General features: G+C 39.5%; 1 protein-coding gene across 1 annotated transcript in view; it reads right to left on the reverse strand.

Moving 5' to 3' along the window:
• LOC102453877 (potassium voltage-gated channel subfamily KQT member 1-like) overlaps window positions 1-18,661 on the reverse strand; it is a 655,800-nt gene that overhangs the window by 211,899 nt on the left and 425,240 nt on the right. The window lies entirely within an intron of this gene.

An 18,661-nucleotide genomic window follows, 5' to 3' on the forward strand; every position in this document is an offset into this window, starting at 1 on the left:
CTGGTGCCAAAGGCTACCTCGGGTGGGGGGAGAAGAGAACAGATTTACTGATTTCCCTAACAAAGAGTTCTTGGAGATTCCCTCCAGAGCTTGTCCCTCCCCATTCTGAGATCACCCTCAAAGCACTTCTCACTCACAATTAGAGGGAAAGAGAGAAAAAAAGAGAGAAGAGACTATCTGCAAACCTGAGACTTCCATGTGCTGGTGCACTGTGCTACCAGTCACTAAGATGCCTCTGTCCACTTTGAAATGTACAATCAGGAATTATGTGGGAGTGAGAGATTGACTATATTGCTCCGATCAAGCAAAATCGCCTTTAAAATCAAGGTTCTTAAGGCACAGTTACTTTTCTGGGAATTCACTGAAATTCATTTTGTACGGTGCTCAGATATCACAGATATAAATGTGCACAGTGAAATCTACAGTAGATATGGTAGACACATAGGTAGGCAGACAGAACAGTGTGGCCAGCTAATGATTTTTGAAGTTTTTTCTTAAAACCCCAGCTGCTGAGTTAAGATTTTAAAATTTTATTAAAGCTAATGATTGAAATCAAAATTCACATGTTACACAGGCTTAGAGGAAAGACTAAGTACATCTCGAGTCAGTCTTGGATTATAGAAAGTTACAAGTCTTGTTTAGTAAATCACAAGATACACATGGGCTACGTCTAGACTAGCATGATTTTCCGCAAATGCTTTTAATGGAAAAGTTTTCCGTTAAAAGCATTTCTAGAAAAGAGCGTCTAGATCGGAATAGTGTCCGTGACAATCTAGATGCGCTTTTCTGCAAAAAAGCCCCAATCGCCATTTTCGCGATCGGGGCTTTTTTGCGCAAAACAAATCTGAGCTGTCTACACTGGCCCTTTTTCCCAAACAGGAGCAGCATAGTATTTCCACAAGAAGCACTGATTTCAGACAGTAGGAATTTCAAGAGGCCAGTGTAGACAGTTATCAAGTTTTTCGGCAAAAACAGCTGCTTTTGTGGAAAAACTTGCCAGTCTAGACACAGCCCTGGTGTATAATCAGCATTGACCCAGATTTAGGTGTGCAAATTTTTAGGTATAGGTTGAACCTCTCTAGCCCAGCACTCTGGCAACATCTATGGTCCTGCATGATTTGAGTTAGCTGGATGTCCACTTATCATGGGTGTGACCAGCTTTCCTGCAGTCCGATAAAGTTTGTTTATAGCCACCAGTCCTGGCTCTCAATTGTTGAAGCAAAAAATCACTCCTCTCTGTTTAGGCAGCTAACAAACAGCTTTATTAATTAATAAAGCACAGCATGAGCCAAACGTGGTCCCAGCAAAGCCGGGCCCAGTAAAGCTGCTAATACAATCAATCCTAGTATCTTTATACCCTTAGCCAAACAGTCTGATGTCAGGGCATCCAATTACAGAAATCCTCAATTAAATTTGGAAAAACAAAGCCTTATCAACAAGATGGCGGACAGATACGAGGGAGTACATCTCCTGTCCCAACCAGCCCAATTAACACATACCGATAGCCTATCCTGTAGGCTTCTTCTCATGGGGTGACAAAGTTCACTCTGGTCTACGTGCTTGAGAGAAAAGCTGAAATGGTTTCTGTTATACAAGATAGCTTCTAGCTAAATATGAAAATGGTTTCTACAGCTTCTACACAGTGTTCTGGGCTGCTATTTAGCTCTAAGTTACCCCAAATGTCTTCTAAGAGCCCAGTAAGCAGTGAATGTGTTGGTATCACTGCTGGACAATATTGACCTCCCGTGGTTCTGCAAATTCTCTGGTTCGGCACCAGTCAGGTCCCAAGAGCGCTTGACAAGAGAGCTTCAACTTGTAGTGGGGAATAAGTGTTTGGATAAGTCACCCAAGGAAGGTTTTACAGAGTCTGTCACAGTCGAGTGGATATGTAAATGAGTGAGGATTGTCACTTGGCACAACATTATCTGGGGTAGGCTCTCTGTAGGAAGATATAGTCTGCCCAGGAAGAATTTGGGCTACTTCCCTGTTTCTCTTGTCAGTGGTCTTGTTCATGCATCTTGGCACTCTTGGTGTCTTGTAATATGCCCCATGTATACGTCCCTCGATCATCTGATGGCTTCAGATCCCATGAGCTGCTGCTTCAGCCAAACATAGTGTTGACCAACTCCGCACGCTGTCAGCATTGGTTTGTTGTTAGGGTACCAAACGCCCACGGCTCTGATGATCAGGGTGTGGATTAGTACAGGAGAAGCTCAACTTTCATTTTTTGGGAAAAAAAAGACTTTCCAGAGCTCTTGATTGCAGGGAAAAGCTTTAAAATGCAAACACTAAGTGCTCCAATACTGGAAGGCAAATACAAAGAACTGCAAATGTAATCGTATGGAGATTTAAAAATCATCTCATTATTTTGTGTGATCTAATACAGTGACAGAGATGCTGGAAATTCAATACTGTCATGAGAGTAATATCTTTTATTTAACCTACTTTTGCTGAGGAACAGATAAGTTTTTAAGCTTGTAATGGTGGTGGAAGACACACACACAAATCAAATGCTCTAGACCCCAGTCCAGTTACATCCTGCAGCAGAATAGTAGAAATTGCTTCAGTAACTTGAAAGATGTGCATCCATGTATTACAGGAAGTATAGGAGGGGGAGGGGGTAGCTTGTGCACTTTGGGCTCCAGCAGGGGATTGAGAGCTGAAGAGGTGGGGCCTCAGGTAGAGGCCGACAGCTAGCCTCACTCAAAGGCGTATTCATTCCCTGCCCATGGCTATTCTTAGTCACTATTGACTTCCTTTAAGAACCTGGCTCTATATTTTTTATAATTTCAAGAGTGGGGGAAATGTGAGGGAGGGAAGGGAAAAGATAACCTCTTGTGGAGGGCCTTTCGAAAATCATCTAGTATCATTCACAGTCTGAAGTGAAGCCACTCATGACTGACAAAGTGGTGCTACCATCTGATCACTTTTATTGCTCACCGGCTCGAAGTACAAACAAAACGGTTACATTTGTAAGATACCAATAGTGAAGAGCACAGTCTCCTTTGAATCAATGTAGATAGTTTTGGCTACTACGGTGTATATTCCTATAACTCTGCTATTTATTCCATAAGAAGAACATGTCTGTTTCGATCTTGCTTTCAAGCAACAGGATTATAATTACAACTGGGTTTATTTATGCCAGGCCTGTCACAAGTTGCAAACACTGAGTGAATTACACACTTATATACACGTGGGGAACATTTCGGCTGCCCTTTTGCCACTATTCTGTAGTGGAAAGCAGCAGCTATCATAACAGTACCACACAACTCTGCAGCAATGTAGAGGCATGACATGAAAAAATAATTTCTTATCCACATAAAGCAAAGGGGAAAGGTAGACTGTAATCATCCAGACTGGAATTTGGCTCAAGCACAGGAACTAACACGCTTATTCCTGCAAAAAATGTGCTATAGTGTATTTCATAATCACAACTGATAAGATTATTTATTTACAGCTCATCTGAAAGGCAGCACACGCAACATTACTGTAACCCCATAAGTGGGCATTGGGTTAGAGTGGACAAACAGCGCATAGTGCAACCTACCTAATCACATTTTTTTAGCGCTTAGGTTTTCTTTGGAGGTCTCTCTCACAGACAATAACTCAACCAAATTCTTGCTTAGCTAAAGATCTAATCACATTACAGCAAGTTGTACAATGGTCTTCAGCGCATTTAAACTGTCTACCTTTTCCTAATTCCTTCAGGACCTAATAGATTGCTTCAAAATGTAGGTACAATCTGGACTACACAAAACCGTTCCCATTTCCATTATTAAAATGCTCCTAGGGGGCTGTGCTCCCTGCTTGCTACACTTGCCAAGCCCCTCCCCCCCTTCTGGCAGTAGGCAGCCCTGGCTCTCCCCCCAGCCGCCAGGGAGGGCCAGCCCGAGGTGTGGCAGCTCTGGCTCTACTCCCATCCCCCTTCCCACACACGCCGCCCCAGCTCTCTTCCCCTGGCCATCGGAGAGTAGGGGGGAAGAGGAGAGGCTGCAGCATAGCAACCCCAGTTCGACCTGAGCACCAGTGAGTGGGGAGAGGGGAGGCCGTGGCAGCCCCAGCTCCCAGGCACTGGAGAAAGGGGAGAGAAGGAGGAGGCAGGCGGGATGCAGAATGATGTGATGTCGTCACTCTGCAATCCTGCAGGAATTTTTATATAAAGAGAGAGAGAGAGAGAGATGATTATGGATGGCATATGAATACCCTGAATGTCAGGAAAGTTTGGACTCTGATCCTATTTATGCTGATGATAAAACACACACATTGATTTCAGTGGGAGTGGGATTAATCCTCTGTGACTTTCTTTTCAAAATAAACTATTTAGCATTGTTTCGCCAGTTTTGTACTGTGAATTGTGAATGATTTGATAAATGAAGTAGACTATACATTTTAATGGCAACTTCTTAAAGTGACCCTCGTATCTTTTACCACAACGCTGTTCTGCAATTTTTTATATCCATACTCTGAATCAACAACCTTCAGTGTTCAAAGAGCCATGAGCTAGCCCCATCCCCCAAATCATGGGTTTTTAAAATATAACAAATGTTAGGTTGTTTTTAATTTACCATTTGGTCTATTCAGATTATTTTTTCAAGATTTTCCCAAGAACCCTGAGGATGGAATCTCCCCCTACCTCCCAGCTTTTTTAAATGAAATCTGAGATTCTCATATAGTCAGATGAGTTAAGCAGTTTGGGCTTTAATACAAACATAAAATAACCCAAGACTTCTGATAATATCTGGCAACACTGCATGTGCAGTGAACAAAAGCTATCTAAATTCCACGTATAACATCACCACTGCACTTTCTTTTTTTTGCAAGTGGCAGAAATATATCACTGTCAGTATTCCTTACTTCCTGTCCTAAGATATTGAGTAGTGTTGGTATGTGGCAGAGTTACACAGCTGTGCAGTTTCACTCCGGAGGTAGCTGGTTGTCAGCAATGAGTGACGTGATCCTTGTGGTATCCCTTAGCTACCTCACAGGCTTCATTAATTAATGCCTGCAAAACATCTTGAGGTGGCTGGATTAGGGTGCTATACAACTATACACTAGAAATCTTATTAAATCATACGCTTGTATACTAGAATCACCAGCAGGATTATTAATAGCAAAATTGGAATTATAAAAATAATTCAAAAGTCATCTGAAATATTTTTCATGGGCATCTCTGGATAAAATGTTTGCTGACCCATCAGTAATTTTATTGCTGTGAAGGCAATGCTGTGTGTCATATCATGTTATATTTGGGTTCTTCTAACAGCCAGCTGTTATTTTACTGTTATTCTTGGCTATTGCTTAGGTACTGGAGATACTGCAGGTGTTCTGTGCCCTTAAGGTTCAACATGCAAAGGGGAATTCTGGGATAAGTGTGAGACTGGGCTGTGTGAGGGAGCAAGAACAGATGTTCAGTCAATAACAGTGAAGAGAGAAACAGCAAACCATCTCCCCCTTTTGTTCCACTTGAAGACTATAAGGGTCCTGATTTCAGTCTCAGCAATTGTAACATGCAAAATACTCAGACACAAAGTACTCATCAGATAGGTATCCCCGTTCATTGGTTAAATCTTTAAATACTGTGGGTTCTTAATAGAATCACAAAAATACCAATTCTTAGCATATATAGAGAGCTTTTCAATTTGCAAAATACAATAGCTGGGTCAGGTAAGTAAATAAAAATCACCCTCCAGTTCCAAATTGGGAAACTGAGGCACTATGACATTAAACAACCTGTCCAAGGTCATGTGGTAAGCCAGAATAAGAGCCCTTATGAAGGCTTGAGAGTTCCTGATCTCAGATGTGTGTTCAGATAATCAGAGCAGGTTGCATGAGATGTACCAGATTAAAGTTTGGCGAATTTTATCTTTTTCTGTTTCATAAAGCCACTGAGAGCTAGTCCCTTTGGTGTTCTCTCTCTTTATAAGAAAAAAGATTTGATGAACATCATGAATGAGCAAACGGCTGACTTTGGGTTATTTGCAATATTGTAAACTGGTGTTCAGGCTGGGAAATTGATCACTAAAGTCACTGTTGAGTTGAAAAAACATCCAGTATCGAATATTTGTATTTGAGATTTCATATGCCATTTTTACAGCAAATAAATAAATTCAGACAAACTATTCAAGCCACTTGGGAAGTCCCCTAAGTCTGTGAATGCTAAAAGTCACAAACATGAGAACAAACCAAACTGAAGCACTAAAATTCATGCAATATTTTAATTTTTCCTAATTAGTTCAATTTTCCCCTTCACCGGGGATTTTTTATTCGAAACTTCTTTAGAAAGATTATTTAATGCCAACATTAAAAAACACCAAGAAGCAAATATGCAGTGTTTATCCCCTCTGTATCTTGGCTGTGCCCAATGCAGTAGCACCAGAAATACTTTTGGCTCTGTATCTGTACTGAGAGTGAGACCCTTTTTTGTTTCAGATTGCAAATGTATTAATACCACAAACATTTCAGAAGCACTCAGCAAGTGTGTGGGTACATGTACTCAGGTGTTCGGATACTTGAGCTTTTGGTAGGGACTTGAATAAATAGCGATGTCAGAAATAGCCCAATGATAAACACAAATAAAGACAAAAGAGTCTGGTATTTGTGTTTACATTTTAACTGCATTTTTATAAATTGTCTAGGGAGACATTCTAGCATGAGAGTTGGTCTTTTCACACTAATTCCCACCGCTCACAAACTGAAATTCCAAGAGTAGACCAAAGCTCACATTTTTTGAGTCTTACAAATGGCTGCCACAAGGCATTAAAAAAGACTGTGAAAATACATAAATCCAAATGATGGTGCTTCTTGAACCTTTTGGAATATGACAATTTGATAGCACACAGCAGGATCTAGTGGGGATAAAAAGTGATTATTTGAATAGTATTGGAAATATAGTGCTGTGATTAAAGGAATAAAAACTATTCCCAGCAATGTTACCTATACTTGGAAAATTGGATGACTAACATGATTGGTAGTTGGATAAGAAGTCTTTCACTTTGATTCAAGTTGGATTTATCAGTGTGGATTCTTATACCCAGGCTAGGTTAACTTGGATTCCTAGACTTGATGCTCTGCCCTAAAAGCATTCTTTCTGAGACCAAATCCAATTCAAGTCAGTAGTGACCATAAGTTGTTACCTTCTGAATGGTTCTTTGGTAGCCTATGCAAAATGAGTTTGATGGTCTCCCATCATTTGGTTGTGGCTTAACTGGAGTAAAAACTCTCATTTTATTTCCCCTTATTCATATCACCATGGCACTTAGAAGTCGAAACTTGTTCTGGGTGAAATTTTTCACAGGAATAAGCTTATTTGCTAAAAAATGCATTCTTGCTTGACATGAAACTATTCATGAATTCCTGTTTAATAGTTTTGACTGAACTGAAAAGTTGAAACATTTCATCATTCAGGCATTTCGACAAAAGGAAAGGATAGGATTCATGCCAGAGAAAGATAAGGAAGAAGAGGTGGTGGCTGTAGATTTATTCACACTGTCTGGCCTAACAACTGTTTAATGACATGCATAGTTCATAGTGATGTTGAGTTGGAATGAAATGTTCTGTTTTTACTTGATTTTTTTTTTTACTTTTTAATTTACCAGAAATATTTTAAAAAGTCATCTTCGGTTCAACTCCAAATTAAACTTTATTCTCCCAAATTTTAAAAATTGCCAAGGACCCCAAAATCCAATTCTTTACCCATCCCTTGTTTTAACTAGAGCTGGAATGGGGGGAATCTCTCTCTTTTCCCCAAACATGGGAAAAGGTTAGGAGACAAGTCTGTGGACACCCTGCCTCAGCAGATCTCTGGGAAAACTACTGTGATTTTCACCAGAGGACAGTGAAATTGACAAGAGCCTTCCAGGCAGGCAGCCGAAGATCCATCCTTTTGATTTTCCAGATGGTAAATTGATTCCCCCCCCCCATCAAACTTTTTTTTTCCATGGCAGACCTTGGGGGAGGGGTGAAGGGGCTAAGAGCATTTTTTTCTCAGAATATCAATCTAAACAATTCTAGTTCTAACAGATCAAACCTCCACTGTGCTAGGCACTGTACATTGTAAGAGATCGTCCATGCCCTGAAGATGGTATAATGTGTATAAAGGGAAACAGAGGCACAGGGATGAAGTGGCTTGTCCATCAGTGGTTGAATCCCAGATTTCCTGAGTCTCTATCCATGGGCTCATATTGTCTCTCTGACTGCAACTGTGCAGGATAAGGTTCTTGTTGAAGTTCCTGATGGGTGAGTGTTAGTATCATTATTGGCACTTCATGGAACCCTCCATGGCTATCTCACCACCAGAATCAAAGACTGTGTTCTCCATTCACCTATGACTAGCTATGGAGGATAAAGGGCGAGGAAGTTTACTCTGACACAGCTCAAGCCAGAGAAAGATCCATTCCCAGGGCGATCAATCCACTTCCTTTTGCTGGTCCTAAATTTTGTATGACGAAAACAGATTAAAAATAAAATAAAATAAAATAAAATAAAATAAAATAAAATAAAATAAATCTTCTATTGTTCTGAGATTTCAGGTGCAAAGGTTTGTCATATATATTAAGCTACTTGAATAGAGGCTGAATTTAACAACGGTGCTTTTTCTTGTGTCCAAAAAATCCCAAGTTGCAGACACCAGTACTCCTGCCATACCACTTGTCTGCTACAATGTTTCAAAGCTATTTCACCTGAGTGCCTACTGATTAGCCTGCTGTGTTTTTTAAACCAATCCATTGAATTCACTTCCGTTCTGTGTCTCCAGTGATCATTCACCTATAGAAATGTATAGACAAACAAGACTGCAGGTGCAGAAAATTGGGTCCTTCCTGCTGTTTATTACAATGTTGACCTTGGGGATTTGTCAGGGGGAAAGCAAGAAAGGAAGAAAGAAAAAGAAAGAACATGCTATGCACTAGAATTCTACTAAAACCCTGCCTTCCTATTCTTGTGAGGCTTAAAAAAAAAAGATTCATGCCTGCCAACAAACACAGACAGTGAATTGTGTTTTTTGTTTATTTCAGGGCCTTTCTACAGAGGGGTTTTGGGCAGATTTCTGTCCTGTATATATTTCCACTCACCCCCTCATGCCCTCCTGCATTTTGGTTTCTGGTTACTTTTTTGAGCAAAAGAATGTGTTCTGCCTTGTGGTCACTAAGCAGGCAGTCTTGGTGGTTTCAGTCCCCTGTGCACTGGAAGGCATGACCACCTGCTCGCCATATCAGCAAAGTGTGTTATATTTAAAGCTAAATCTGGAAATTTCTCATCCAGAGACACATGGCTCTGATCTAAAACAAAACTGCCTTGTTAGCCAGAATACTCTGTGTAACCCTCCTATCTAAGAACAGCCCCAGCTCTCTCCACACTGTCGCAGTGGCATGCAAAGGAGGCAGCATACTGCTTGCCAGAAGAGTTCGGAACTTTGTGGATACAAAGTGGAGAGTACTCCTTGGAGATTTCATCATTTCTGTGTTAGACCCCTTGCTACAGATTTGATAAATCACTCTGCCCAGCAGGGGGCTAGAGGGCAACGCTATATTTAACGGTGCTGTTTTATACTTCATTGTATTTTTTATTATTTGTATCACAGTAGCACTTAGAGAACTCTTCTAGGCACTATTCATGCACGACAGTCCATGTCACAAAAAGCTTACAAATCTAAATGGACAAGAGAGACCACAGATGGACACAAAGATGCATTATCCCCAATCTGAAAATAAGCAACAGACAAACAAGAAGCCTGTGACACAGACAGGAACTGATCGCAGATCTAAAAGCCAGCCCTTTGTCTGAATTATAAGACCCTTTCCTAATTGTAATATAATTTCTTTTTAAACTTCTATGCTTTTAGTGTTCTGAGAATAAAGGACCTGTCTTTGCCTCATATCTCATGTGGACAAAACAATGTAGTGCAACCCTCTCCATAAATACATCTCTGCAACACACCTGATTCCAACCTACAGTTATAGTCCTGGCTCTACATGCGGTCCTACAAGGCATCTCAGTCTTCCACCCTAGGAGGCCCCAGTCCTGGATTTCTCTTCTGCAGAGAGAACTTGTATCTCATGTTTTCACAGTAGTTTTCATGATGTAACCAACATCTATTGGATGAGACTACTTTTTAAAATATATAACCTGAATTAAGCGGCTGTTTTATCTATTCCATTGTCTTAGCCCTCTGGGAGAAAGAACGGAATAACTTTTATGGCTATTAATTAGTAATTATTGTTATATTATTATTATTAACCATGTTGCTATCATTTCTTAGAAACTGAAGAGTACCTGTTCTTCTCTCTCTTCCCAGATGCATTCATTCTTTACAGGAACTTTACTATATTTTGAATGGAGCAAATATGGATCATTTTTAAGTTAATAGTAACTCCAATCTCTATAACATCACATATCAAATCATACCCACAGCTCTCAGTGAAGTTAAAAATATTTGCAGGTGCTCATATCATGTTAGGATTAGAACCCAGAAGGCCCCTCATTAAAACCTCTGGGCACCAGCATCTTCAACTGAGGCTGGCACCAGCATCTTCAACTGAGGCTGGCACAGCCCTGGGAATAATGCTTTCCCCTTAGCTAAATGTTATAGAGAGTGAAAGCAAAGCATTCGTTTCTGTGGCACCCAAAGGTGATCACTGTAAGATGTCCTAAATGGAAAGTGGTAATTTCAGTGTTAAAGACAGAGGCCCTGATTCAGAACAAAATACTTACATGCCTACTTAACTTTAAGTCAATGGAACTGAAACTAATATTTAACTGAATTTGGGCTGTGGATATGTGATTCATAACTATGGCAAAAGAAAGTAAGGACAATTTTCAGTCCCATTACTGTTACACAAGTCGTCTATGAATATTCAGCATGTCCGTATCTTGGCACAGCCTTGAGTGGGTCTTATGGCGGCAGTAGTTTCAACTGAAAACTCTGAGAAGTAAACACTTAATGTAATATTAACCAAGGATTGCTGCTAGGATGATGGATGCGTACCAAGAAGCTGTTCCCTCAGGGTAACATAAAATCAGTGCCACTTTCCATGAACTAACTACATTTATGCTGATCTGACCTGAAAACTAACGTGTTTAAATTCACAAGTACCAAGGAATTGCAATCTGTTGCTACACTCCCTGCAGGAACTATTTTCAAGGTGATGTGCCCAGTTAGGATCAATGATTGACCACTTGGCCTCGATGTGTTTTCCGAGGGAAAATAGAAAAAACCCCAAAACCCCAATATCACAAAACAAGGGATCTGAATTATGGAGACAAAAGATTTCTTTGAAATTTCTCACTAATTAATGCATTTTCTTAAGCCTTATGTTCATGAGGGGAAAAAAAGGTGTGTTGCTAACATGTTTAAATTGTAGGAAACGCAATCCACATTGTCAAGTTCTAGGGCTCCCCCCTCTCCTGGGTTTACCAGCTAAAATGTGTCAAAACTACATCTTGCTTTGTCAGTCTTAGGGTGTTGGCCTATGCTCATTCACATATCCTTGCTAGCATATGCTAAAACACATCTTTACCTCTAGTGTAGCTGTGGCCTTAGTTTTGCTAGTGGAATGCTCAGGTCATGGGTACACTACAGGGCTCACAGAGGCACTGATGCAGCTGTACTGCTGTAGTGCTGCTAATGCTGATGCTGTAAGCTGATGGGGGAGAACTCTCCTGTTGATTTAATTCCTCCAGCCAGTGGCAATAGCTATGTTGGCAGGAAAGCTTTCCCACTAGCACAGCACTGTCCACAGCAGTGTTAGGCTGGTGTAACTAATGTTGCTCAGGGGCAATGTTCCCTCTAATTTTTCTCATCCATCTGTGAATACATTTCAGTATGTGCACCAAGGCATGTGCACCACCTGTAGAAACAAGCTGCCAGCTGAGGGCACTGTGTGTGCTCTGCTAAACAGCTGGGCGACACCTGAATCTCTCCTGGTTGGATCCCCCAGTGCACAGCTTACAGGGAACACTGCCTAGGGGGTTCTTATTCGCACCCCTGAGAGTGATCTAACTTATCCCAACTTAAGCAGTAGCCTCTTTGTGTATGTAGCTTCCATGTCACTCTGATTGCCAGATGAAAGGGAACCTACAATTTGTATTCCTGCATGACAGGTCGGCATTCATGTTTATACCAAGACAGATCTTGAGCAGTTCAAAGATTGATCTGAATAGAGCTAATATTTTGTGTAGCCTTGCTTTGTGTAGAATCCAGGGTGGTTGTTTCTCTTTTGCACAGTTCACTCAATTTGTCCAAATTCTGATTGCATTACGTTGGCTTAAAAATCAGGTTACAAACCAGGATGATTACAAATACACACTTGTATGCTCCTTAATCTCACTGTCTCAGCATGCTTTGGGCTGCAAAGCTGAAGATTTGGTATTTCCTATAAATCCAAAATTATATTAATTTATTTTCTTGCTTTGTTTATGCCATTCAATATGATTTTATCATGTTCTCTTAAAAAAAATCTAGCCAAAGAAAACCACCTATTTGATTTTCTGATGCTATTTTTAAAATAATTGAGATATGTTCCTTTAAATCAGACTCACTGCATTACATCGAAAAATTCATTGATTCCAAGACCAGAAGGGATCATTGTGATCATGCTCTGGCCTGTATCACAAAGGCCACAGAACTTGCTCTGAATCATTCCTAAGGCACAGCTTTTAGAAAAAGATCGAATCTTGGCTTAAGCATCACCAGTGATGGAGAATCCACTATGACTCTTAGTAAAGAGTTGCAGTGGCAACCACGTTCATTGTTAAACTATTATTCCTTTTTCCAATCTGAATGTGTCTGGCTTCAACTTTCTGCCACTGGATTGTATTTTACTTTTCTCTTCTAGACTGAGAGGTCCACCATCAAATATTTGTTCACCGTGTAGTTGTCAGGCTAAATAGAAGAGCTCCTGGAGTCTATCAGTAGAAAGCATGTTTTCTGGACCTTTACTTATTCCTATGGTTCTGCTCTGAACCCTCTCCTTCTTTAACTGTGGACATCTGAACTGGACACTGTATTCCAGCAGCAGCCACACCAGTGCCAAATACAGGAGTAAAATAACTTCTCTACTCCTACTCTGCTTTTGGATTTATGCATCTAGAATCACAGCTCTTTTTGCCATATTGGTAGCTTATATTCAGCTGATTATTTACAATTTTTTTTCAGTCACTACATTCCAGGAAAGAGTCCCCCATTCTGTAAGTATGCCCCCCTTCTTTGTTTCTACATGTCTATGTTGTCATTTAGACATATTAAAAACACATTGTTTGCCTGTGCCCCATTTATCCTGATTGGCCTGAATCATTGACTTGCACCCTTCATTATTCACCGCTTCCCCAATTTTTATGTCACCACCAAAGTTCATTAATACCCCATACCTGCAAGTATCTATATAGGGAACCTCTTAATCTACCAGAAAAAAGTTTAACACAATACAATGGCTGAAAGTTGAAGCTAGACAAATTCAGACTAGAAATGAAGAATATGCTCCATTATCTTGCTGGGGATCAATTTCAGGCAGGCAGCTTTATAATTATCCAAGCCATCCCATTTATATTTTTTTAAATCAGCACAACATTAGCTCTCTTCTAGTCTCTGAAATTTTCCCAGTGCTCCAAAGTCTTAAGGAAAAGCAACATTAATGTTTCAACTAGCTCCTTAGATTGTTCTTTAAAACTCTTGAATGCAAATTATCTGGACCTGCTGATTTAAAAATCAGAGAGGTGGCCGTGTAGGTCTGGATCTGCAAAAGCGACGAGGAGTCCTGTGGCACCTTATAGACTAACAGATGTATTGGAGCATAAGCTTTCATGGGCAAAGACCCACTTCGTCAGATAATTCTAACAGTTTCTCTATCGATACTAATGGAACAGAATGTTATCATTATATAAAGAGAGTATAGAATCAAAATATTTATTGAGCATTTCTTTCTTCTCTGCATTATCATACATAATTCTACCATTTTCATCAGGGTTCTTTTTGTTCTTAAAATATTTACACAGTTCCTTCTTATTGTCCTTAGCTCTGCTAGCCATAGAATGCTCTTTGTGTCCCTTAGTTTCATTTTCTACAATTCCTAACTTCTGATTTGTATTCAAATATATGTTGATTAGACCTACAGTATACACAGAGATGAATTGTAGAGAGGAAAAAGAGCACTTTTAGTTTATTATATGGCCCAGTCTGCCCTTTAGATGGTTAAATGCTACACCTGAACCTTCCCCATCCACTCCCCTCATGAGCTACAGAGGACACTGTATTTAATTGGCCATTACAATTTTTCATTCCTTCTTTGTGCTTCCATCCTCCCCCTACTTTGTCTCTCTGATTTTTAATTTTATCCTCATTCTTCTCTATTTTTCACCCTCTTAATTGTGTTTTTTTCGCTGCCCCTTCTTCCCTAAATGTAAACTTAAACACATGAGTGAAACCTTTAAAGCCATGGTGCTTAAAGTGAGTTCAAAATAAAGCAAAACGAATTCATATATCCCTTCTAAGAAGTCCTATCCCCACTTCTATCAAATGAACAGAAATGTCTATTTAAGCAGTTTTTTCTCTATCAATCTGTGAAAAGTTAATGAAATCTTGTGCTATTTTAGTCATGGAATCAGCTTTATAAAAATACCATATGGTCCACTAAGACCTGCCCTCATAACCCCAATAAATACAAATCACTCTAGAATGCATCATTCTAACCTCAAATATGCAGCTAGTGCTGTAATCTCAAAAATCCTTCAAAAACAAAACAAACTAGCTCCTTTCCAAACTGATGGCTTGGTGCTATTTGTTCTACATTTCAACAACACTAAATAAATAAGCTGGAACTGCTTATCAGCTCTGACTCATCCCCTTGCCATTCTCCATCCAGGCTTTTTGAGTTAGTGACTGTCTCAGAAAGATGAATTGAATTCACTCATTTAGTTCCTTTCATTTCAGGATTGTCTTCAATGTATTTCTGGGGAGCCTCTTTTATGTTTTAAACTGCCTAATCTAGCTAATCATTTTTGATAATTCATGCCCCAGCTCTCTATTAAAAGTTTTTTTAGTTACTCTTTGAGCTATCTTTTCCTGCTCTGAAACATTATTCTTCTAATGACACACAATGTTATATATCTTATCTTTCTTATGTTGAATGCCAGAATAACATCCTATAATTTATATTCCATAGGTACTTACTTATTGACAAGATTCAAAGGGTAAACATTCTGCACAGAGAACTATCTTTTATTTCCCCAATAATATATAGCATTTCTTCAATTACTACATCCTTCACCGTTCCTGAATGTCTTTCTCCTAACACCTAGATAACAAAATCTTCCCTCTCTGTGATTTACAGTACTGCCTAGTAATAAGGCCTGAGTGATAACCATACCCTCAAATGTAGGAAAGGGAAATCTATGAGAGCTGTAGATAGCTCTGGAACTTAGTTCAAACATATTGCATCATTTCATTTCTGACTGTGTCCCATGGAAATTCAATTAGCTGTTGTAGGCAGTAGACCCTTGAATAGAGCTGCATGAAATCCCCCAGTCTGTTTTAATATTGTTCATTCTTCAGGATAGGTGATGCACAACAGTGAAGCTTCATTCTTGATATCACATGAAACTCTGATTAGAGACATGTTTCTCTTTCAGAGTAGATCAAATGGAGTAGCACTAATACAGGCCAATATTTCCAACAGTGATTTGTGAGTTTTGGTGCCTCTGTTTTTGGGTTCTTCACTTAGAATGCCTTTAAAGAAGTCTAATCTTCAGAAAGTATTGAGCACCCACTCTCTGAATATAAGGTCCTTTTAATGTGACAACTTGGGTTTCCAAAAACTGAGGCACCCAAAATCACTTGTCATAAAATACTACCTTAATATAGATATAGTCCTTGGGTGGAGTAGAAGAGGGGGAGAAGAAACAGAATGACTCTTTTTCCAGCAGTTGTTGGTAGATGAACACAACCTTTTAATCACAGAATCATAGAACACTAGAACTGGAAGGAACCTTGAGAGGTCATTGAGTCCAGTCCCCTGCCCTAATGGCAGGATCCAGTACCATCTAGATCAGTGTTTCTCAACCTTTTTTTATAAAGTACCCCTTACAAAAATTATAAGTACCCCAGCACCTACAGTTTTCAGACACACAATTTTTTTTACCATTGCAACACATTTGTTTAAACAACTTAATCATAAGTTGCCAGGCGGGCAATGACATTTTTGGGTGTAAAAAGTACAAAAATAATAAAGCGCTGTAAATCTTAAAACAAAAATTCAGTTTTCTCCAAATTTTAGTTGTTTGATGTACTCCCCAGACTTCTCTCGAGTATCCCTGAGGGTACTCATACCATGGCTGATCTAGACCATCCCTGATAGATGTTAACTAACCCGCTCTTAAATACCTCCAGAGATAGGTTTTTTCTTTTCCTAACCTTATGTCCAGGGTGGACTGGTTGCACTGAAAGCCAGAATACTATAAGCCAAGCCCCCCAAACTAGATTCCTTCCTTCTTTCACATCCTCTGCCAATCTTCTCCTCAATGTGAATCTCACAGTGGATTCTTCACTTGTTGAATAAATGTTACATCTGAGCAAATATCTACCAAAATGCTCAATGAATTTGCTCTGATCATGTTTGTGCCTGTTTTGTTCTCACTTCCAAGGAACATTTTATGGGCACACACTTTCACAGAAGACCAATGAATTTCCATATTTGTGTTGAAAGTACTTACGTGATAGCTAACACGGAGAGCTGCTGTAAAATACTTTTACAGAGGTGTGATGTGAAAGTATGATGACTTTTTAATTTGTCGTATGTAATGTGTACATTTACCATTCTTCCTAACACACGCCCCCCCCAAACACTGTAAAACATGGCAAAATGATAAAGCATGCTATGGATTTTATCAAGGTTTATCAAACTGTACTCTAGTTCTGAGGCAGAAATTGGAAGGATGCCTCTTTTACTTGCAGACTCTGAGTAAGTATACACCTTGAGGAAGAAGTAGATACTTGGGGTATGTCTAAACTACATGGCTCTGTCACCAGAACCATGTAGATTGGTTTACTAGACATATCCAAATGAAGTAGTGATTTAAATAATCGCCGCTTCATTTAAAGTAAAATGGCTGCCCCGCTGAGCTGATCAGCTGTTTGTCGGCTCAGCGTGCTAGTCTAGACGCTCCGCGGTCAACATCAAAGGCATTTGTTGACCGCCCCGGTAAACCTCATCCCATGAGGCATAATGGGGTGGTCGACAAATGCCTTTGATGTCGACCGCGGAGCGTCCAGACTAGCGCGCTGAGCCGACAAACAGCTGATCGGCTCAGCACGGCAGCCATTTTAATTTAAATGAAGCGGCGATTATTTAAATCGCGCTTCATTTGGGTATGTCTAGTAAACTAATCTACATGGCTCTGGCGACAGAGCTATGTAGTCTAGACATACCGTGAGTGCCATCCGACTTCTTCATTGAAATGTAAAATTATAATATGAAACCCTGTCCGATACTTCTCTCTCTTTACTTGTCTAGCTGGCACCAATCCCTTTATTTGTTTACTTACAATATTTGTTTATTTTAAATGAATATTGTCAGCAGTTTGGGAGAGAGAAAAAAATCTTCTTTTATACCCATAAAGCACCATGCACGAATGTGGTAATATACAAATTGCTGACATATATTTTGGCAGAAAATGAATTACAAAATAATAAATATTATTACTATTATTAATAATGGCAGCAGCAGATGATGACAGGATGGAAATAGCCATGAATTGTTATTGCATATCTTCTGCAAAGTCCATCAAAAGAATAAATTCAACTGACAGTCTGGAAAAAATATTATCACGGGAATATCACTGTGTTGGATTTCATTCATTCTGACTAGTGCATTGCATTTATCAGCTCTATATGACTTTAGAAATACTAGATACGGGCCAGTTCTGCAATATATTTTCTATCAATACTCATTTGGAATTTTAATGAATTCACTTTGGCTATGCTCACACTCCTTTTTGTGTTTTCTTTTTACAATATCCATGCAATCCATTCTGCTACCACAAACTTCAACGCTGAATGCACAAATATTTTTTGGAAATTGTATATTACATTTGTGTGTGCAAATACCTGGAACTGGAAATACTTGCACACCCATCCTATCCAGGGACAGACACCACACCACTTACCTATCTGACCAAACATAACTAAACAGCTCAGATACCTAACACTTATGAGAGAATTGTTCACAATGGATACACAGATTTTAAAGCATTCATCGAATAAAAAATGCATCTCAGGAAATTGCAAGCTGCCGAGGGTTATTCAGTGACCACAAATAAAACCTAACCTCTTTTGATAATATATTTTTTTGCTGTCAATCATTGACTCATCTGTAATAAATGGATGACTGCTAATTCTTTGCTGGTGATTAAAAGAATCTGATTCCTTCTAAGAAAGATCCTTAAATTGCACATTTCCAATAGAAATTTAAAAGTGCTGACCTAGCAAGTCCTCCATATGTGCAATAGCCCTTGGAATCCTTGGGAACCATCTGAGTGTTCAGCTTCAAGGACTGGGTCCTTTTACAGCAGTGGCCTTTATGTTATTACATCTCAATCACCATCATGCAGTATCAAATGTTTTTTACATGAAGCGTGTTAAACAACGGTCATCCTGAGATACTTAGATTAAAAAGTC

Source organism: Pelodiscus sinensis, chromosome 1, assembly GCF_052426305.1.
Source record: "Pelodiscus sinensis isolate ZL-2025 chromosome 1, ASM5242630v1, whole genome shotgun sequence".
Taxonomy (NCBI): Eukaryota; Metazoa; Chordata; order Testudines; family Trionychidae; genus Pelodiscus; species Pelodiscus sinensis.